The 8,340-nt window shown below is 40.5% G+C and overlaps 1 pseudogene; it reads left to right on the forward strand.

Annotated features, from left to right (window-relative positions):
* Positions 1–216: 216 nt before the first annotated feature.
* On the forward strand, positions 217–7,612 carry LOC148101716 (uncharacterized; annotated as a pseudogene).
* The last annotated feature ends 728 nt before the right edge of the window (positions 7,613–8,340 follow it).

An 8,340-nucleotide genomic window follows, 5' to 3' on the forward strand; every position in this document is an offset into this window, starting at 1 on the left:
TGTATGTATTCAAACCTTTTATGTATTTAAACGGTTACAACCTTTAACTGTAATGTACACAATAAAAGTCATTATACAGTAATTAGCTATATCCAAAAAAATATCCCATATTGTTATTTTAAAGAGCTATATATAGCATTATCATCACTTTGACCTTTGATAGCCAAAGAAGAATACATCTGCAAACATTACATGAGCTCCTTGGCAGTGGTCATAATGAACAAAAAACTGCGAAGGGAGAAGAGGATGACATCCGTGCTGATGGAGATGAGGGAGGAAGACAGAAGGACCAAGAAACCAACGACAAACCTGAATGCCCCGCCTTACCTGGCTGGATACAGTATCATGCCGGTGAGCCTTCCAATCAGCACTCAGGATAATTCAGTGGAGAGAGCAGGTTAATGAAGATGACACAAAGGCAGGAGGTAGATGATAGATGTACCAGCATACTGAGGCTACGTGAACCACTGATGACCAATTACTCAAGTCTGTTTAATTAGCAGCACCTGGCTGCTACTTAATGTCTGTGGAGTGCACTTAGTTTTTCACACACTGCTTTTGCATTTTAGATTAATTTTTGTTAAATAAATGATGACACAATGTCATGTTTTGCGATTTATCAGAGACTGCACTTGGTCTGCTAAGGACCAGTTTGTGTTTATGTAAAACCTTCAAACTGAGGGAGTGTACTTTCTGCAACATGACTATTTAAGCTAATGTAACAATAAAGAATGGTAGGTGTAGCCAGAGACATTATCAGGCTTCTAGGATTTGATGTAGCTTTAACTTTTCCATCCACTAGCTTGTGTTTTGCTAAGCTAATGGGGCTAAATTAGCCACATTAGCTCTAGCAATAGATAGTTCCTGTAGAGCAGCGGTGTTGAACTCCAGTCCTCGAGGACTGTAACTTGTATATGTGTCCCTGCTTTAACACACCTGAATACATTTAGTATGTCATTGGCAAGACTGTATAGAACTTGACTGCATGCTGAGGTAGCACTTCAGCCATCTGATTCATGTTACAACAGCTCAAAAGTGAATGAACATGGTGCAATAAAAGTAGTTCTGGAAGTACTTTTTTTTAAACGTACCCTTTTATTTAAACTTACATGAGTCGGGTTTGGGGTTGCCACCTCGCCATGCAGTCAAGTCCTGCTAATGACCTACAAATTTTATTCAGGCGAAGAATAATAAAGACATCGGGTTAGATTATAAAACAAATACAAATTTTAAAACCAAATTCCTGGGAAGTATTGAGCAGCTATTTCAGAGAAAATCTGTTATATAAAAAAAGAGATTTCCTGAAATGGAAATGTTATGAACAGAGTTATATGGAACTTTTAAATTCTTTGTATTAAATATTACTGTGACTCATACAGGAGTGACAGTCTTGTTTTTAAGCTCTTAACTGACAAGAGTTTTGTGGATTCACAATAATCACAGAGGAAGTTTAGTTGCCACATCAGTTGAGTTCAGTGTCAGTTGTCAGCACAAAAACTCTTTAGGCTTTACATCGAGGAATAATCCTTCCTGTTACTCACTGACCTAAGGGGTGTCTGAGTCTGTCAAATGGGATGACAGGTTCACTGGCGTACTCAGTCAAACGAAGCTTCAAGCGTTCTGAGGGGGAAAAAAGAGGCAGTCTGAAGAGGATTTGTTGTTTCACCCTGAAAAAGCTCTTGGCCCAAAAAATAATTGTCTGACGATCGCAGTTGTTGCAGAATCAGTTTCACCCCGGTTCTTTTATTCCTCGGGCATCCAGAGACGGCACTGGACTCAGTAGTCATTTTCACAAAAACCTTTATTCATCTTTATTCATCTTCATTTAAGCATGCATCTTCTAGAAGGGGAGATGTGCAAGGCCGGTGTCCCTGCAAATCTTCCACTCCTTTGTCTGTGAAACACAGTTTTGTAGAAGCGACCCCATCATAAAACCCCCACGTTGTGCTGCAAACTCTGTGTCTGTGTGTGTATGCACGCGCACGTGAGTGCCTGTGTGTGCGCGTACCTGTGTGTCTATGTGAGTGCACGTGAGTGAGTGTGCATGTAGGTGTGGGTGCGTCATAACAGTCAAAGCACTGTGTGTGTGTCTCTGTGTACGTGACTTCCTGCCCGTCATAAAAGTAATCTCCTCACCTAAGCTACACCAAATTCCTCTACACAACAGAGAAAACAGACTTAACATATTACAAACACTGAGACCCCCACCCAGGTCTCCCCTGGGGAATTTCCACTCAACATTAACTTCTCTTTGTCTTACTTTCACAGTTCAAAGTGGGGGAGGGCCTCAATACGATTACGTTTCAGGAGCAGTAATCAGATAAACTTGTGTTCTCTCCACTCTGAGAAAGAGTTAAGTTAAAGTGGCAGCTTCAGGTGCACCTGACTGTCCTGCTTTGTTCTCAGCTGTGCAGAGGATTTCCTGCTCTCTGTGTCTTGCTTGTCAGGCAGCTATTTCCACTGCTGTTGTTGCCATTTTGTGCCTGATTTTGTTTGATGAACATCAACAGGCAAAGGAGCGAACAGTCTGAAAACTGGAAAAGGAAAAAATACGAATGCATTAACATGCGTTCACATACATGTGCTATTAAATAAAAATTGTTTTGAATGTTCTACATTTAGCCCTGCTGCAGACTGGTGACCTGTCCAGGTTGTCATGTTGCTGCTGGGATAGGCTCCAGCCCCCCACCACAACCTGAAATGGATAAACAGATGAAGATGGATGATTTTACAGTGTAGGCAGGGGTAAACAGGTGTACGTATTTAATCAAGTATTCAGCAGACTCAGAGTGAATAGAGTATAGTAAAAAGATTCAGCTTTTGCTTTGCTTCGATTTTTTTATAGCCTGTGTTTGCATTTGAGGAACCATCTTGCTTTGCTCCATCGTCATAGCGACACCAACCAGTCCCTCACAGGAAAGGGCAATCTCACTGAGTTTAACAGTTAGCACGATCCAAGCTAGCGATGTGTTACTAACTTTATTCGTATACAGATGGGTCAATACTCATCAGTGATCAACTTCTCCTTGAATTTGATGCCAAAGTAGAGACGCGACCGCCTCACTCTCACTCACGCGATTTGATTGGTTCGAGGCATTTATGCAAAATTTGGAGAAAAAAAGTGTTTTTTGAAAAGTTAAACTTTTATTAACTTTTTAGCGTGAGCTGGCTCCACAAGTCAGTTTGGCAACTCCTGATGTCCAAGTGCATGAAAGGTGAAAGCACTGAAGCCTAAAAGTGTACATGTGTATTTTTTCCAACCCAGACGCTGGTAAAGTACAGACAAGACGCTTTTAGAGAAAGTTAGGTCCTCCATCTTAACGATTTTGTGTCTCATGGTATGGCATGACAAAAAACAAGCCCTAAATTTAAATTAAAAATGCCTCCCTTGCTGCATAACAGAAAACTGACTTCTTTTGAGACCCAGACAAAAGCCAAAAACATGACTTTAGAGGCTGCTCTGAAATAAAAGACTGAGCAACAGCAAGGGGGGTGTCAGCATCTGCTGTTAGCAGTGATCGATGCACTGAAAAACCTTGAGGTGGTTTACTTCATCATCGTGGTCGACTGTGCTGTGGATGAAAAAACTGGAAGCATGCTGAAGTTAAGCGGGTCTTCTCAGATTGTCGGAGAGACTCCAAATGGTACACGAAGCAGGTTATGTACATATGTATATATCTGGTATTATATTCAAAGATAAACGATCAAAAACACATTTGGTGAGACATTTGGACACACCAAATACTCTTTAATGAACTTTCCTAAATAATCAGCTACAACTTTACAAAGACCACCCAGATAATGGTGACAGATGCTTTGTAAACATCTTAATGACAATTTAGTAAACACTAATGATTATTGTGGCTGAACACATTTTTATTAACGATTCATTTTTAATGTCTGAGTCTTTCCCATAGTCTTTTCTCCTCTCACCCTCCCTCCTCCCAACCAGTTGTGGCAAATGGCTGCCCCTCCATGAACCTCCTTCTGCTAGAGGATTCTTCCTGTTAACAAGGAGTTTTTCCTTCCTACTGTTGCCAAGTGCTTGCTCATAAGGGATCATTGGATTGTTGGGGTTTTCTCTTTATTATTATAGGGTCTTTACAACTGTTGTTGTTTCATTGTTGTGATTTGGCACTTTATAAATAAAGTTGAATTGAATTGGTCCCCTTCATAGAGCAGAAAACACTCAGGTTTCATAGAAAACCAATCTGTAAAGTGTATTTCATTATTTTGAAACACACCCTAATGTACGAGACAGCTTCTTCATACAGCACGTTCTATTACCGAAGCTACAATAACACAGCCATGTCTCTGTGTTTAAACTGTAAAGCCAAAGCTAACTGTATGATATTGTGAGGAATGGATTCATAACATGGCAGAAAAGTCATATTTTAAGTTGTTCATATTTTATTCTACACTTTTCTGGCATGTGTTTTTGTTACTGTGTTGCTGTTGTTGAGTTATATAGAAAATTCTCTAGAAAATGCTTATTCCTGTTTTTTTCCCCGTTTTCTATCGCTATACTTATTCTTAGACAGAGGGCCTCTAGGAGGAGCACAGAGTCATGGAGTTTTGTTTAGAGCTTCAGGGATGGCAAATTAAGCATGATGAAACAGTAGCATGAATGAGATGTCCAAAGCAGCTCCATTGAAAATAAAGCTAACAGCATTCTTACTATTACTGATAATGATGAGCTCAAGCAACTTGAGACTTGAATACACGTCTCACATCCGCTTAATAATCATATTCTGAGCTTTAGTTTATGTGACTTTTTGTCAGCAGTTTTCTCAGAGACAAGCCAAACTGTATCTTTAAAAAAGGTCTCATATTTAATCTTTAAAAGCAGATGGGGACATAACTGCGACTGCTAAATTACCAAACTGACTGCAACTAAAAAAGCTGATCAGGAACAACATCCAGAATTCTGGTCAACATCCAGAATTTAGCATTTTAGCTAGTGAGTCATCACATCTCTAAAAGCAGCAGAAATCTGCAAACTACAAACAAGTCATCAGTCATTAAGTCCCTACCTGCAGTTCTTTTAAACGAGTCTATGATGATGAATGGAAACACAGAGAGGTGATGTAAAAATAGACCTGTGCAATTTGTTTCTATTTGCTGCCCACACACACACGCTGCTGCAGTAATGCTGCTGCTGAAATTGGTCCGCTACAGTACTTTCATAGTAAACATAATAAGTAAGCAGTGGTTCTACTTTGAGCTCCTCACCCTGTTCACAATAGGGCTCCAAACCACATGTACCCATTAACCCTTACTTGTGATGTTATGACCCTGCCTTGGACTCCTTCACTTGGGCTTCACTTGGCAACCCCTTGTGAATAAGGGAGGAGCAGAAAGTTGCAATAGAAAAGTACCTTCTTTTTTTTCTTTTTTTTTTTAAAATAGATAGTTACGGTTTAAGATACTAAGCTTAAACAGTCGAGCCAAGCACCACAAAGTTGAATGTGCCTAAGTTTCTGAGTTTCTACTTAAAAGTTTAATTGGTCTCTGCATGGCTTACATTTTAGGGATTATCTCTGGGGTGACTGTAGCTCAGGTAGAGCAGGTCATCTGCTAATTTGAAGGCTGGTGGTTTGATTCCTGGCTGCTCCAGTCGACAAATATCCTTGGGCAAGATACCAACCCCAAGTTGCTCTGCAGTGCGTCCATTGGCGTATGAATGTCTTTGAATGGTAGCTAGAAAAAACACAGCAAAAAATGCTTGTGTGAGTATGGGTGAATGAGACAAGTTGTGTAGAGCGCTTTGAGTGCTCAGATTAGAAAAACAGTCCATTTAATTCAGTTCAATTCAATTTTATTTATATAGCGCCAAATCACAACAACAGTCGGCTCAAGGCGCTTTATATTGTACAGTAGTATCAATAATAGATACAGAGAAAAACCCAACAATCATATGACCCCCTATGAGCAAGCACTTTGGCAACAGTGGGAAGGAAAAGCTCCCTTTTAACAGGAAGAAACCTCCGGCAGAACCAGGCTCAGGCAGGGGCGGGGCCATCTGCTGCGACCGGTTGGGGTGAGAGAAGGAAGACAGGATAAAGACATGCTGTGGAAGAGAGACAGAGGTTAATAACAGATATGATTCAATGCAGAGAAGTCTCTTAACACATAGTGAGTGAGAAAGGTGACTGGAAAGAAAAAACTCATCATCATGGGAATCCCCCGGCAGCCTACGTCTATTGCAGCATAACTAAGGGAGGATTCAGGGTCACCTGGTCCAGCCCTAACTATATGCTTTAGCAAAAAGGAAAGTTTTAAGCCTAATCTTGAAAGTAGAGATAGTGTCTGTCTCCCGAATCCAAACTGAAAGCTGGTTCCACAGAAGAGAGGCCTGAAAACTGAAGGCTCTGCCTCCCATTCTACTTTTAAATACTCTAGGAACAACAAGTAGGCCTGCAGAGCGAGAGCAAAGTGCTCTAATAGGGTGATATGGTACTACAAGGTCATTAAGATAAGATGGGGCCTGATTATTTAAGACCTTGTATGTGAGGAGCAGGATTTTGAATTCAATTCTGGATTTAACAGGAAGCCAATGAAGGGAAGCCAAAACAGGAGAAATATGCTCTCTCTTTCTAGTCCCTGTCAGGACTCTTGCTGCAGTATTTTGGATTAGCTGAAGGCTTTTCAGCAAGTTTTTAGGACATCCTGATAGTAATGAATTATACGGAGCCCTGCAAGGGACATGGGAGAAAAAAAAATTAAGACAAACTTTTGCGAGATCTCGCAAAAGTAACTCGGGATCTCGCAAAAGTTTTGTCAAGGGAGGTTTACACTGCATTTTGGGAGCAATTTTTGGAACAGTGTGAAGGTGAAAATGAACGAGTTCCAAGGCTGAGGCCAGACTTTAGTGAGGCTGAATGGCAAGCAGTTGGGCAGATATGGGTGAGAGGCTTACTAGACCATGGTGTCTTTCCAGTGAGGCTGTCAAAGGCTTTCATTTTAGCCTGCATCCACGGATTGGACTCAGTTGATGTAGACATTCTGATTACATCGTTTCTCAACTATCTCCCTCCTGTTGAGAGATCAGCTGTTGAGAAGGCTCTCCAAGGCACAATGAATGAAAATGATAAAGAGGACCTGCTTGACCTTTTTACAAGGATGGGTTCCCACTTCCTACCACCTAAGAACAACATGCAGCCTGCCATTGAAACAATGGCTCATAAGGCCATTCTCCAAGAGCCAAACTATATAATGGATTGCTTCTCCACACCCATGGCACGTCTGCAGCTGAAACTGTCAGACAAGGAAAGTGTGTTGTCTCTGTATGAGACAAAGAAGGCCACAGGCAAAAGACTAGTGCAGCTATTTGAAACAACAGACAACCTTTAACCATCTTCAGCGTTACGTCAAAAACGCTGATGAAACCAAAGCTGAAAAAATCCTGCACTTCTGCACAGGATCTTCTGTGATGTGTGTTGACAAAATTTTGGTGTGCTTTAATGCTGAAACTGGGCTCAACAGAAGGCCTGTTGCTCACACCTGTGGAGATACCCTTGAAGTGCCATGCACTTACAGTTCTTATCCTCAATTTTGCACCGAGTTCGACAATGTCCTTTCCAGCAATTACTTTGAAATGGACATCATTTGAACTTGATGAGTGTACTAATGGTTACAGCTGTAATTGTTATATGTATGATTATCCTTGAGTTCATAAATTCTGTCTTTTTTCATTTGTCATTGAAGCATTTGATATATTCAGCTGTATAGTAAGCAGTCACCAATTGGATTTTCTGAAGGTTTAGTTGTATGTTACCTCAGATTTCACAAGGACTCTTTATTGTTTCAAATGCTTTAAAAATGACTGCATGTTTCACTTCTGTTGAAAACAAGGTTTGAGTTTAGCGTTAAAGGGACAGATCACATCAAAATCTGCTGTACACATTGTCATTGTTTTGTTTTTACTCCTGCCATCAGCCAGAATAAAGGCTCGCTTTTGTTTAAAGTTCTCCTTGTCTGCCTTTGGGTACGTTCTCTCAACACACCGTCGTACCCCGCCGTGACACACATTGGCCTGCTGTTTATCCATCTAGAATGTTTTGTCGTGAGTTGCCTAGTTTTGGGAGATATTAGCTGTAGAGATCTCTTCCTTGTCAAAAAACTACATGAAGCTACATAAAGTCTACATAAAGACATTGCTACTAAGCATTAAGTTCCATGTGAAACAAGAGAAAGGTAGGCTTGTACAGTCAATAACAATCTCTAAAATTGGGCAACTCACACTAAAACAATGTGGATTAATGAATATTACAGCTAGCAAACAGAAAAATGTGTAAATTTGATTTTAGGGTGAAAGGTCCATTAAAATTAGTAAAGAAT

Source organism: Neolamprologus brichardi, chromosome 8, assembly GCF_056152115.1.
Source record: "Neolamprologus brichardi isolate AB-2024 chromosome 8, ASM5615211v1, whole genome shotgun sequence".
NCBI lineage: Eukaryota > Metazoa > Chordata > Actinopteri > Cichliformes > Cichlidae > Neolamprologus > Neolamprologus brichardi.